This window comes from Mustela nivalis (genome assembly GCF_964662115.1).
Source record: "Mustela nivalis genome assembly, contig: HAP1_SCAFFOLD_2129, whole genome shotgun sequence".
NCBI lineage: Eukaryota > Metazoa > Chordata > Mammalia > Carnivora > Mustelidae > Mustela > Mustela nivalis.
This window is the reverse complement of record NW_028134535.1, coordinates 3,343-18,412: the sequence shown is the minus strand read 5'-3', so window position 1 is coordinate 18,412 and position 15,070 is coordinate 3,343.

Here is a 15,070-nt window from a genome sequence, read left to right as displayed (position 1 = left end):
TCAATTGGTTGCTTACATTTCTGCATTTTTTTTAATTTTTTATTTTTTATAAACATATATTTTTATCCCCAGGGGTACAGGTCTGTGAATCACCAGGTTTACACACTTCACAGCACTCACCAAAGCACATACCCTCCCCAATGTCCATAATCCCACCCCCTTCTCCCAAACCCCCTCCCCCCAGCAACCCTCAGTTTGTTTTGTGAGATTAAGAGTCACTTATGGTTTGTCTCCCTCCCAATCCCATCTTCTTTCATTTATTCTTCTCGTACCCACTTAAGCCTCCATGTTGCATCACCACTTCCTCATATCAGGGAGATCATATGATAGTTGTCTTTCTCTGCTTGACTTATTTCGCTAAGCATGATACGCTCTAGTTCCATCCATGTTGTCGCAAATGGCAAGATTTCATTTCTTTTGATGGCTGCATAGTATTCCATTGTGTATATATACCACATCTTCTTGATCCATTCATCTGTTGATGGACATCTAGGTTCTTTCCATAATTTGGCTATTGTGGACATTGCTGCTATAAACATTCGGGTGCATGTGCCTCTTTGGATCACTACATTTGTATCTTTAGGGTAAATACCCAATAGTGCAATTGCTGGGTCATAGGGCAGTTCTATTTTCAACATTCTGAGGAACCTCCATGCTGTTTTCCAGAGTGGCTGCACCAGCTTGCATTCCCACCAACAGTGTAGGAGGGTTCCCCTTTCTCCACATCCTCGCCAGCATCTGTCATTTCCTGACTTGTTGATTTTAGCCTTTCTGACTGGTGTGAGGTGATATCTCATTGTGGTTTTGATAAATACAAGCTTTCTAAACAGCACCCAACCAACCAAGTTTTCATGAATACTTCAGTCATGTTAATTGATAACTTCTTGGTATTTTCCAATTGTTATTACTCCATATGAACGTAGAGATTTAGACAGACATTACTTTGATATATTGCTGCTAAGTTTAATGTCAATGTTTACACGTATTCTAATTTTTATAGTGCCATAATACCTATGTATAAATTTAATTTTAAATACTGATTCTGGGTTGCTTGGGTGGCTCAGTGGGTTGGGCTTCTGCCTTCAGCTAAGATCATGGGACCATGATCCTGAGATCGAACACCACATCAGGTGCTCTGCTCAGCGGGGAGCCTGCTTCCATCTCTCTCTCCATCTATCTCTCTGCCTACTGGTGATCTCTCTCTCTCTCTGTCAAATAAATAAATAAAATCTTTTAAAAAATTTAAAAAATAGATAAATAAATAAATACTGATTCATAGCTCTTCCCTCACGTTAAATAAGATTTGCCTCAGGCTTTTCACCTTTTCTGTTTATTTATTACTTTTATAGAACAGTCTTAAGATTAGAAGAAAAAAAAGGAACTTTTACCCCAGAACCATTTGCAAGACAATTGTTAAATTATGTCTGATTACCATAGCATTTATATCCTACAAGTCAGTACATTCTGCATAACTACTGTACCACCTTGACAATCAGATAATTAATTCTAATACAGTTGACCCTTGAATAATGCAGGGGTTAAGGTCACCAACCCTTTGCAGTCAGAAATATGTGAATAACTTTTGACTCCCCAAGCACTTGAGTACTAATAATCTGCTGTTGACCAGGAAACTTACATGTACAAAAACAGTTACTTAACCTGTGTTTTGTGTTATATGTATTCCATACTATATTTTTACAATAAAGTAAGTTATACAAAAGAAAATGTTATTAAAATCATAAGGAAGAAGTTCCAAAAGTTCATTTTCGCTTTTGTTTCCTTTGCCTTTGGAGACATCTTGAAAGAAGTTGCTGTGGCTGATATGGAAGAGGTTACTGCCTATGTTCTCCATTGATCTATGTGTCTGTTTTTGTGTCAGTACTACACTGTCTTGATGATGACAGCTTGGTAATAGAGCTTGAAATCTGGAATTGTGATGCCACCAACTTTGGCTTTCTTTTTCAATATTCTTTTGGCTATTTGTGGTCTTTTCTGGTTCCATAAAAAAATTAGGATTATTTGTTCCATTTCTTTGAAAAATAATGAATGGGATTTTGATAGGGATTGCATTAAATGTGTAGTTTGCTTGAGGTAGCATAAACATTTTCACAATATTTGTTCTTCCAATCCATGAGCATGAAACATTTTTCCATTTCTTTGTGTCTTCCTCAATTTCTTTCATGCCTACTTTATAGTTTTCTGAATTTATATTCTTCATCTCTTTGGTTAGGTTTATTCCTAGGTATCTTATGGTTTTTGGTGCAATTGTAAGTGGGATTGACTCCTTAATTTCTCTTTCTTCTGTCTTGTTGTTGGTGTAAAGAAATGCAACTGATTTCTGTGCATTGAATTTATATCCTGACACTTTACTGAACTCCTGTACAAGTTCTAGCAGATTTGGAGTGGAGTCTTCTGGGTTTTTCACATATAGTATCATATCATCTGCACAGAGTGATAGTTTGACTTCTTTGCCAACTTGGATGCCTTTAATTTCTTATTGTTGTCTGATTGCTAAGACTAGAACTTCTAGTACTATGTTGAATAGCAGTGGTGATAATGGACATCCCTGCCATGTTCCCGACCTTAGCAGAAAAGTTCTCAGTTTTTCTCCACTGAGAATGATATTTGTTGTGGGTTTTTCATAGATGGCTTTGATGATATTTAGGTATGTACCCCCTATTCCTACACTTTGAAGATTTTTGATCAGGAAGGGATACTGTACTTTGACAAATGCCTTTTCCACATCTATTTAGAGTATCATATGTTTCTTGTCCTTTCTTTTATTAATGTATTGTATCACATTGATTTATTTGCAGATGTTGAACCAAACTTGCAGCCCTGGAATAAATCCCATTTGGTTGTGGTGAATAATCCTTTTAATGAACTGCTGGATCCTATTGGCTAGTATTTTGGTGAGAATTTTCGCATCTGTATTCATCAAGGATATTGGTCTGTAATTCTCTTTTTTGATGGGATCCTTGTCTGGTTTTGCAATCAAGGTGATGCTGGCCTCATAAAATGAGTTTGGAAGTTTTCCTTTCATTTCTATTTTTTTTTTATTAGTTTCAGGAGAATAGGAATTAATTCTTCTTTAAATGTTTGGTAGAATTCCCCTGGGAAGCCGTCTGGCCCTGGGATTTTGTTTGTTTGGAGATTTTTGGTGACTGTTTCAATCTCCTGGCTGATTATGGGTCCGTTCAGTTTTCTATTACTTCCTGGTTCAGTTGTGATAGTTTGTATGTCTCTAGGAATGCATCCATTTTTTCCAGATTATCAAATTTGTGGGTGTAGAGTTGCTCATAATATGTACTTATAATTGTTTGAATTTCTTTGGTATTGGTTGTGATCTCTCGTCTTTCTTTCATGATTTTATTTATTTGGGTCCTTTCTCTTTTCTTTTTGATAAGTCTGGCCAGGAGTTTATCAATTTTATTTATTCTTTCAAAGAACCAGCTCCTAGTTTCGTTGATTTGTTCTATTATTTTTTAGTTTCTATTTCATTTCTGCTCTGATTTTTAATGTTTCTCTTCTCCTGCTGGGACTAGGTTTTCTTTGTTGTTTTCTCTCCAGCTCCTTTAGGTGTACAGTTAGGTTGTGTATTTAAGACCTTTCTTATTTCTTGAGAAAGGCTTGTATCGCTATATATTTTCCTCTAGGACTGCCTTTGCCATGTCCCATAGATTTTGAACCATTGTGTTTTCATTATCATTTGTTTTGAATTTTTCAGTTCTTCTTTAATTTACTTATTGACCCCTTCATTCTTTAGAATGGTACTGTTTAGTCTCCATGTATTTAGATTCTTTCCAAATTTCCTCTTGTGATTGAGTTTTAGCTTAAGAGCATTTTGGTATGAAAATGTGCAGGGAATGGTCCCAATCTTTTGATATGGGTTGAGACCTGATTTATGACCCAGGATGTAATCCATTCTGGAGAATGTTCCATGTGCACTAGAGAAGAATGTGTATTCTGTTGCTTTGGGATGCAATGTTCTGAATATATGTGTGATGTCCATCTGGTCCAGTGTGTCATTTAAGGCCTTTATTTCCTTGTTGATTTTTTGCTTGGATGATATGTCCATTTCAGTGAGGGGGTGTTAAATATTGTATTATTGTCTCCTATTATTATTGTATTATGGTCTATGTGTTTCTTTGAATTTATTATTAATTGTTTTACATAGTTGGCTGCTCCCATGTTAGGGGCATAGATATTTAAAATTGTTAGATCTTCTTGTTGGACAGACCCTTTGAGCATGATATAGCGTCCTTCCTCATCTCTTATTATAGTCTTTGGCCTAAAATCTAATTGATCTGATATAAGGATTGTCACCCCAGCTTTGATGTCCATTAGTATGGTAAATTGTTTTCCACCTGGGACAAGGAGTCTTAAGCAGACTCTGCATTGAGTGCAGAACATGATGCAGGGCTCCATCTCATGACCCTGATCATGACCTAAGCCAAAACCCAAATCTGCATGCTCTACCAACTGTGCCAGCCAGGCGCCCCTGTCTTCAGATCTAGTAGCATTTGCTTAATATATTTCGGTGCTCTCATGTTGGATGCATATATGTATTTATGATTGTTGTATCTTCTTGATCAGTTGACTCTTGCATCATTCTATAATGGCCTTCTTTGTCTTTTGTTACTATTTTTGGCTTAAAGTCTCTTTTGTCTAATGTAAATAAAGCTACATCAATTGCTCTTTTTTGGTTTCCACTTGCATGGAATATCTTTTTCCATCCATTCACTTTTAGCCTATATGTATTAAAGCTGAGGTGAGTCTTTTGTAGAAAGCATATATGTGGGTCTTATATATTTTATCTGTTCAGCCACTCTGTGTTTTTTTCCTGGGAGAAATTAGTGCATTTTCATTTACAGTAATTATGGATAGATAAAGATTTACTTATGCCATCTCATTGTTTCCTAGCTGTTTTATAGTTCCCTTATACCTTTCTTCCTCTTTGACTGCCTTCCGTTCTGAATTGATGATTTTCTGTAGTGGTATGCTTTGATTCTCTTCCACGTATCATTTGTGAATCTATTGTAGGTTTCTGCGTTTTGGTTACCATGAGGCTTACATGAAACATCTTATATGTATAGCGGTCTATTTCATACTGATAATAATGAAACTTCAATCACATGAAAACTCTACCCTTTTACTCCCTTTTATATTTTTATATTATAAATATAAATATATATATATGATATATTTTGTATTATATACTATGTTATATAGTATATATATATATTTTATATTATATACTACCCTTTTATATTTTTGATGTCACAGTTTACTTCTTTTTATATTGCATACCTATTAATAAATCATTGTAGCTGTAGTTTTTATTTTATTTTACTTTTTTTCAGTGTTCCAAAATTCATTGTCTATGCACCATACCCAGTGCTCCAGGTGATACGTAGCTATAGTTATTTTAAAAAAGTTTTGTCCTATAACTGTGAAACTAGAGTTAAATGGTTAGCATACCAGTGTTGTGTATTTTCATGTTTCTAATTATCATCCTTTCATTTCAGTTTCAAGAACTCCTTTCAGCATTTCTTTTAAGGCAGTTCTAGTGGTAGTGAGCTCCATCATCTTCCTTTTTTGGGGGGGAAAGTCTTCATTTTGCCTTCCTTTCTGAAGGCAGCTTTGCCAGGTTAAGTATTCTTGGTTGGCAGTTTCTTTCTCACAGGATTTTGAAAATATCATTCTATTCTTTCCTGGCCTGCAAGGTCCCTGCTCAGAAATCTGCTGTAGCCTTATGGAGCTTACCTTGTATGAGAGAGTTTTTTTCTCTTGTTGCTTTTGAAATTCTTTCTTTGTCTTTGATTTAGTGAGTTACATTACAATACATCTTCTAGAAGATCATTTGGGGTTAAAATTTTGTGGTGACTTATTACCTTCATTAACTTAGTTAACATTAACTTCCAAATATCTCCCCCAGGTTTGGGAAGTTCTCAGCCATTATTTCTTTAACTAAGCTCTTCACCACATTTTTCTCTCCTCTTTCTGGGACTCCAGCGATCCTTACATTGTTTTTTGTTTTCTTTTGTTTAGTTTTGATGGTGCCTCATAATTTTCATAAGTTTTCTTTTTTCTTTTTCATTCTTTTTCCTTCTAGCTCCCCTATTTGGATAATTTCAGTTAATCTCTCTTTTACATCACTGACTCTTTATTCTGCTTTGTCAAGTCTGATATTGAAGCTCTCTATTGAACTATTCAGTTACTGTATTCTTCAGGTCCAAAATTTTCGTCTGGTATTTTTAAAGAATGTTTTCTCTTGGTTGAACTTTTCATTTTCCTTCTGTATTGTCTTCCTGATTTTGTTAAGTTTTTTATATGGTTTTTTTTTAATAGTTTCCTGAACATCTTTAGAATAACTGTTTTGAATTATTTGTTGAGCAATTCTTGGATCTCCATTTCTTTGGGGCCAGTTACTAGAGGTTTACTCTATTCCTTTGGTGGAGTCATGTTTTCCTAATTCTTTGTGATTCCAATAGCCTTTTGTAGATCTATGCATTTGAAGTAGTCACCTGAACTTTATGGCCTGACTTGGGTAATATAAGACTTTGATCTCAGAGTGGGGGCATGCTGATGCAGGGCACCAAGTGTGGGGTGTGGGTGGCATGGTTCTCTTTGGCTAGGGCCACTAGGGTTCACAGCATTGACAACACTGTTGTCCTTGGTAAGCATTCAAGGGATCCACAGTGGCTTCAAGGGTAGTTGGGGTCCTCAGTGACACTTCCAGGTACAATGGCTAGGGACAAGGCATGTAGTGATGGTGGTCAGAGCTCACGGTGGCATACTTGGCTTCAGAGTCTAGCTGCAAGTGCCTGTGTCATGTCATGTCAGTTGGCCACATCATGCAGTGGTGGGGTCATGGAAGGCAGCAAAGGGCAGGCCCAGCTACAGGCTCACTGGCATGCACTACTGTAGCTGTTGGGTATTGCCATGTGTGTATAGTAGAGTAGACCATTGACAGGATTCAAACCTGGGATGTGTGGGTACACAGTCAGTGGTGCTAGTGACAGAATACAGGGCCTAATCCAGGCCCACAACAATTACAGAATCCCTGGCTGTTGGTGTGCTCTTCTACGCCTCCACAATCTTACTCCAAGGCCTGCACACTTCATCAGAGGCCAGTGACAATTGTCAGGCTTGCCAGGCCTGCAGTGTGCAAGTGCACAGGTAGTTGGGCTAGCCCCAAGTGCACACATGGTGGTGGGGTAAGTGTCGGGGGTCTAGACTGGCATCTTACGCTTGTGCAACAACAGAGGACTGGGCTAGCTGCTGGTGCAGTTTCCAGGCTCTTTTTGCAGCCAGAGAGGGGAATTAGACACCCCGACAACGGGTGTCAGCAAATGCCAATACCTGAAAGCTGGTGAAAACTGCAGGTTTTCATCTTAGTGAAATTTAGTGAAACTTACTTCCATGGAGGCTAAGTTGGCGGTTGATTTCTTCACTGACAAATCCTGCTGGGCTTCACTGCAGTGGGTCCTGCTATGTGGCTGCTATTAGTAGCTATTGTGTTTCTTGTTGTTCCTAGCCATCTATGCATATCTCACTTTTTTTGGTCTCTGGGTGGGGTAAAACTGAAGTGGGACCTTTGTGAAGTATCCTGAACGCCTGGAGAAGCTGGTCCCTCACTCTGCTTTTCCTCTTCTGGTAAGTGGAACTCTTTCTGGCTGGGGACTCTTGGCACTGAGCAGTGCCAGCTTGAAGGGTGAGATGATGCAGGCAAAATAAAACATTTTTCTCTTCTTCTGCAATTATTCTCAATTTTTTTGTTTCACTGTGTTGCTAAGATTTCTTTGAAGGGGTGGGGGGTGGGAGGTTGGGGTACTACGTGGTGGGTATTATAAAGGGCACGAATTGCATGGAGCACTGGGTGTGGTGAAAAATAATGAATACTGTTATGCTGAAAATAAAAAATAAATTTAAAAAAAAATGTAAAAAAAAAAGAGGACTCCTAAGCTCTTCCAGAGCCATTTTTGTTCACGGATAGCTTTCTGATTATTGATCTTTGTGAAGGGATGGAGGTCTCCTACATCATTATTTTGGTGATGTCACTCCCACCTTTCCCAGATTTTTAAATGTACTCCAAAATTTGTGAATAATTGTGCAAGATAGTAAAGGAGGGAGAAGTCAAGAACCATGTTTTATTGATCCCAGGTCAGCACAATTTCTTATATTGACAATCATTAAAAATTTATCTTATTTACTCATCACTGTACCCTTAGAATTAATTTTGGATTTAAAAGCTATAACATTTTTATTATTTTCTTTATCAAGCTCTAGAAGGCCATCCCACAGTCTGGGGAGTCATCAGTGCCATCGCTGTCCATCAAAGTCAGCTACTTTCATCACTAGACCATCTCAGAAGAGTGGGAGAGGTCCCTACAGAGCATCTATTTGACTCATGTTGACCCATTAAGAGTACAGTACAAGACTCACCATGGGAATGTCTGCTGGAGATCCCACTAAAGTGGAGACCTTGGCAAACACCATTGGAAGAAATAAGCAACAGGGGACTCCTGCTCTGAAGGTTGGTCAGTGAAAGGCAGCAGTGGCCACACTGAATCTGCAGGGGGAATAATGGGCCTCATTAAGCAGCACTATGTAGAGATCCTTCCATATTTGCACTATTTAGATAGTGTAAACTGCATAAACACTAATAATTTAAATCTGTCCATTGCAGCAAGCCTGGAGGCTTGCAAAGAGTCCCAAAAATTTATCAGGGGAGCTAGGGTTAACAATTTCAGATTTGGGGGGAACCAATGTTCATGTTGTCATTAGTTGTCATTAGTTCATGGGTTGAAGCAGTAATCCCAGAATCTTAGGAGTCTAAATGAAACATTTCTATAGGCTACAGGTTCCAGGAAGTCCCTACAGCTCCCAATGGAAGACATGGCTTATTATCTGGGCCAAAGAATTTGGATGCATCCTTAATTGGCCATACTTTTATGGAGGTTTGAAACAACTCCAATAAATTATCTAAAATATTGGTTTGATCAAAAGAATCTTAAGACTTATTTAAAAAGTCTTCAGTTTATCACAAAAGTAAAAGGGGAAAGTGCAAAGATCTGAGGTAACAAAGAAATAAAAAAATATCAAATATATGGATATATAGTAGAAGATGAAATTGTAAACTAGATCATACAGGGTGCTTTGTAGACTATCTTTAAAAATGTCTGTTTTAAGTATGACGACATCACTGAAAGATTTCTTTTTAAGAGTTTATTTATTTATTTGAAAGAGAGAGAGAGAGTGAGAGCACAAGCAGAGAGGAGAGGGATTGTTTTATTTATTTTTTTGGCTGTTATGCATAATGTTATGAACATTTTTTTCAAAGATTTCATTTATTTATTTGAGAGAGAGAAAGAAAGAATTAGAGAGAGAGAGAAAGTCTGAAAGGAGAGGTCAGCGGGAGAAGCAGACTCCTCACCAAGAAGTGATCCTGATTCAGGACTCAATCCTAAGGTTCCAGGATCATGATTTGAGCCGAATGCAGTCACCCAACAAAAAGCTACCCAGGTGCGCTGCTATGGACATTCTTGGGCAATCCTAACTGGTTTTTGGGTCATGATCATGGGCCCCAGACAAGCAACATATGTTGACTAGTAAAGTTGAAAAAATATTTTTCAGATACTTTTGAGTTTCTACTATGACTTTTGATGACACTAAGTGCTGAGATTTGGAATATAATTATGTTTGGGTTAACTATCCTAAGATTTGGGGATTGTTTTATTTTTGTTAATGTGTAGGTGTGAAAAACAATTGCTATGCAATTTTATATGCTGTATATCCTTCATAGTGAGGCTGCTGAGCTGTGTGGCAAGCAAACAGACACAAAATCTGAGGTCCTGAACTGCAGCCAGACTAGAGAAAGTCAGTCCAGGCTGCAGCTGCATAAAGAATGAAGACATGGGATGCCTGGGTGGCTCAGTGGGTTAAAGCCTCTGCCTTCAGCTCAGGTAATGATCTCAGGGTTCTGGGATTGAGTCCCATATCAGACTCCCTGCTCAGCAGGGAGCCTGCTTCCCTCTATCTCTCTGCCTGCCTCTCTGCCTACTTGTGATCTCTCTCTGTGTCAAAAAAAAAAAATCTTAAAAAAAAAAGAGTGAAGACATGGAATATTCATTTAACTGAAATTGAGCAGAATGAGCAGTTGAGGAAAATGATTATTTAGACTTTAAACTGGAATTGGGGACTTTAATTTCTTGGATTCATAATGCACAGGGAGAGCAGAATTTTTTCACGCTTTAGCCCTTTGGGACTTCAGCTAAAAGATTTTGGATTTTAATTTCTTAAGATTTATATATTTTAATTATGCCACTAGGAAATTAACAATGGGAGGGTTTTTTAATTGATTTTAGGACTATCACAGTATGTTGATATATGATTTTTGGAATATTTTAATTTAATTTGGAAGATTTAATTTCATTTTAATGGTTTAGTGTTGTTATTTAGCCTCATTGCAGAAACTCTGAGAGGCTAAGTTGGGCAATATAGCTGGACAAAATTTGGAATAGGAACTAGAACAGAAGTGAACGTTCATCTTTAAATTCAGAATGGCCACTGAGATCATTCAATTAGTATACCATTCTGTCCCATTTCAGAGCTTAGAGCAAAATCTAATTCTATTAGCAGTAAAAAAGGTTCTAGAAAGTCCTAGAGAGATCCACAAATGAGTATGGAAGGGCCATTATTTTCTTATAGCAAATATTTTCTTCACTTTGGTAAATGCATATTAATTCTATGCTAATAATGCCTCATGGACTGATTTTTAGAAGATATCTAAAAAACAGTCAGAAACTCACATTTAGAATAAAATTTTTTAAAAACACCCCACAAGATAACTCTTCTATGCAAAGGTAAAGGAAAATACAAGGAATGATGATTGTATTATCACTTACTCGTCCATCTGGGAGATGGAAAATTTCTTTTGTTGTAGATTTTTTAAGCAGTTAGATGACAGAGACATTCAAATGTGAAAAAAAAATAGCTCTGGATTTTCCTTTCTTACCTGAATCACTGCTACTTTCACTGCCAGGAATGTAAAAATGGTGATTGCCCTTTGGCCCCTTAGCTTTTTCTCCTTGGGCCAAAGTGGAAGATAAATTTGACCATTCTTCCAAGTGTGGGCCTTGAGCCCTTTTTTGCCAGCTTGGGAAAGAGGCTAGCAACCAGCTATGCTCTTTCTGCTCCTGACCTGTCAGCACTGAGGGTTTTCCAGAATTTTCCCACTTGCTAGTACTTTGCATATTTTTCTCTGGAAAGGAAGTCCCTTTTCAATTCCTGGCATTATTTCTTAATTTGGTGCAAGGTTGTGTTATAAGATTGGACCTTTTGTTGGTTTGTTTGTTTCATCATGAAAGATCTGTTCTTTACTGTTTTTATTTTTTAAGTTCATGTCATTCACTTTCAAGAGTGATTTCGAAAGGGATTTCAAGAAGGCCACCTGGGTGGCTCAGCTGGTTAAGCATCTGACTCTTGATTTTGGCTCAGGTGGTCATTGCATGGGTCGTGATCTCATGGGTTGTGGAACTGGTCCCCATGTCAGGCTCCATGCTCAGTGGGAAGTCTGCTTGAGATTCTCTCACTCCTTCCCTCTCCTTCTGCCCCCACCCCCTTGCATGCATGCTTGCTCTTTCTCTCTCTCTCTTTATTTATTATTAAATAAATAAATCTTTAAAGAAAGAGATTTCAAAAATTTGTGCATATATGGCCATTTTATCCTGACTTTAAGATACTTAAAAATGTTTCACTATCTCCTTTAAAAAAAAAGTCTGGAATATTTGTTTAGTTAATGTATGGACACCATGCGAGGTTCTGAAGCAGAATGTCCTATACATTAAAAGCCATCTCTGGAATTTTGAAGTTAGAGAAAAATTCTGCAAAATATCCCATCTAGCTATCTAATTCTAGTAGTGTTAGAAGCTTACCTACTTTTTTTTTTCTTTTTCAAAGATGATTAAATATTACACAGTCAGAATTTCACATTTTACCTGGCATATGATGAGTGTTCAACAAATGCTTTTATTATTACTACTCTTTAATTTGCTCAACAACATGTGGTCATCACACAACATTTTACCCTATGCTTATGTAATACCTTTTTACTCTCCTTCTCTCTTCCCTCCCTGGCTCTTCCATTCTTCACTTTTTTTCTTTTCTTCTTGCTCTGTTAAGCTCCACAATCATCCTCTAAGTCTGCTACTATTTCTATTCTCATTGTTTCTATCAATAACTCCCATCAGGCAAATAGTGCAAATTCTTATGTTTACTTAAAAAAAAAGATTCTATTTATTTATTTGAGAAAGAGAAAGAGAGCACATGAGTTTTAGGGCGTTGGGACAAGGGAGAGAGAGAAGCAGGCTCCTGGTTGAGCAGGGAGCCTGACATAGGGCTAGATCCTAGGACCCTGAGATCATGACCTGAGCTAAAGGCAGATGCTTAACTAACTGAGCCACGCAGGCTCTCTTGTATATTTACTTTCTAGTACTATAAAGTACAAATGTGTTTCTTCTTTTTTTTAAAGATTTTATTCATTCATTCATTCATTCATTCATTCATTTGACTGAGAGAGACAGCAAGAGCAGGAACACAAGCAGGCAAAGTGGGAGAGGGAGAAGCAGGCTTCCCAAAGAGCAGGGAGCCTAAAGAGGGGCTCCATCCCAGGACCCTGAATTCATGACCTGAGCCAAAGGCAGATGCTTAATGACTGAGCCACCTAGGTGCCCACAAACATGTTTCTTATTGAGGTATATTGTTAATTTAAACATAAATTATTTAAATTACTGTATCAACTTATACTAGGAGGTCCTATATGTTAGTATAAATGCAGAACACCCAAATATTATTACTTATGGGGATATCCTTTTAGTCTTCATGGACTGATGTGAAGTATAGGAATGCCTTTATAATGCAGAAGAATGTCTGCTTCTGGTTGGCACCATTTTGTATTCAAAGTAAGGATGCTTGTTAGTTCATGGCATTTCCCTTTAGTCTATAAGATGTGCAGCATTTGGGAGGACATTTAACTCATGCTCATCTTATGTCTTTGGTCACTCCAGACAATTCTGGGAAGAAGGATTTTAACACTTTTCATAGCGTTACATTTTCTGGAAGTCAACCTATACTTTCATGGACTCTTAAAAAATCCAGTCATATGTTGTTTCCAGCGCTTGGAATCATCTCTCAAAGACATTTGCTGATTATCGTGTTAATGCCTAAAACATGTCTTAGAGCTCTTTTCCATGAATGCATTACCTTAGCATTCATAATTAAGATCTGTTTCTGATTCAAAAATCAAAGTATAATCATGGAAACTATTTTTTCAGGAAATTAGATTTTCCTGGCTGAGATAGCAAGAAGTCTGATTGACAAGGAAAACTCTCCACATGAACAATATTCTAAAGTAGGAATAAAAGGTTTTATCTGGGAATTTCAGAACACCGAGAGAAACAATTGTTTAAAGTGGGCCTGATTTTGGCAATGATTCTTTAATATATTGAAAAAGTAAGATAAAATTTTTATTTTTACTTCTTTGTAACCACCAGATGGCACCAATTTCCTATTTTTAAACGTTTGGCGCTGCTATTTTTTATTTTTTATGTTTTTTTAAAGATTACAAGCTGTTTAGGGACATTTGGTTATAACTTTCCCTCAAATATGGGCTCATGGACTATAAGGCTAGAGTTACGGTATTAAATAAGAATTTGTAGGTGGAATAAGACTTAGAATATGCATCGCATATGCACGGGATTAATTGGTTTAAATGGTTGGAATCTCAGCCCAAGGGAAAGGAGTTTCTCTGGGGGTGTTGTAAGTGAAAGGGCATTGGGCAACTTAAACTGGGATACATCACGAGAAGTCAGATGTGAAGTGGTCTTGGCCCGGAGTTACCTGTCTGGTTCAAGGGTATGAGTTGGCTGAGAATATAGGCAGGAGAAGAAGGAGGGTAAGAATGTCAGCTGTGCTGAGAGTTGAACTCTGCTAGAAATGATATTTTGATATCAACCTTTTGTCTGTACTGTCATTTGCAAATATCTTCTCCCATTCCGTGGGTTGCCTCTTTGTTTTCTTGACTGTTTCCTCAAACTCAACACACACAAAACAGAAAATCATATCAAAAAATGGGCAGAAGATATGAACAGACACTTCTCCAATCAAGACATACAAATGGCTATCAGACACATGAAAAAATGTTCATCATCACTATCCCTCAGGGAGATTCAAATTAAAAGCACATTGAGATATCACCTTATACCAGTTAGAATGGCCAAAATTAACAAAACAGGAAACAACATGTGTTGGAGAGAATGTGGAGAAAGGGGAACCCTCTTACACTGTTGGTGGGAATGCAAGTTGGTGCAGCCTCTTTGGAGAACAGTGTGGAGATTCCTCAAGAAATTAAAAATAGAAATTCCCTATGACCCTGCAATTGCACTCCTGGGTATTTACCCCAAATTTACAGATGTCGTGAAAAGAAGAGCCATCTGTACCCCAGTGTTTATAGCAGCAATGGCCACAGTCGCCAAACTATGGAAAGAACCAAGATGCCCTTCAATAGACGAATGGATAAGGAAGATGTGGTCCATATACACTATGGAGTATTGTGTCTCCATCAGAAAGGACGAATACCCAACTTTTGTAGCAACATGGACAGGACTGGAAGAGATTCTGGTGAGTGAAATAAGTCAAGCAGAGAGAGTCAATTATCATATGGTTTCACTTATTTGTGGAGCATAACAAATATCACGGAGGACAAGGGGTGTTAAAGAGGAGAAGGGAGTTGGGGTAAATTAGAAGGGGAGGTGAATCGTGAGAGACTATGGATTCTGAAAAACAATCTGAGGGGTTTGAAGTGGTTGGGGTACCAGGTGGTGGGTATTATAGAGGGCACGGATTGCATGGAGCATTGGGTGTGGTGAAAAAATAATGAATACCGTTATTCTGAAAATAAATAAATAAATTTAGAAAAAAAAAAAAAAACTACATTGAGATATAACGTTACACAAGTTAGAATGGCCAAAATTAGCAAGACTGGAAACAACATGTGTTGGAGAGAATG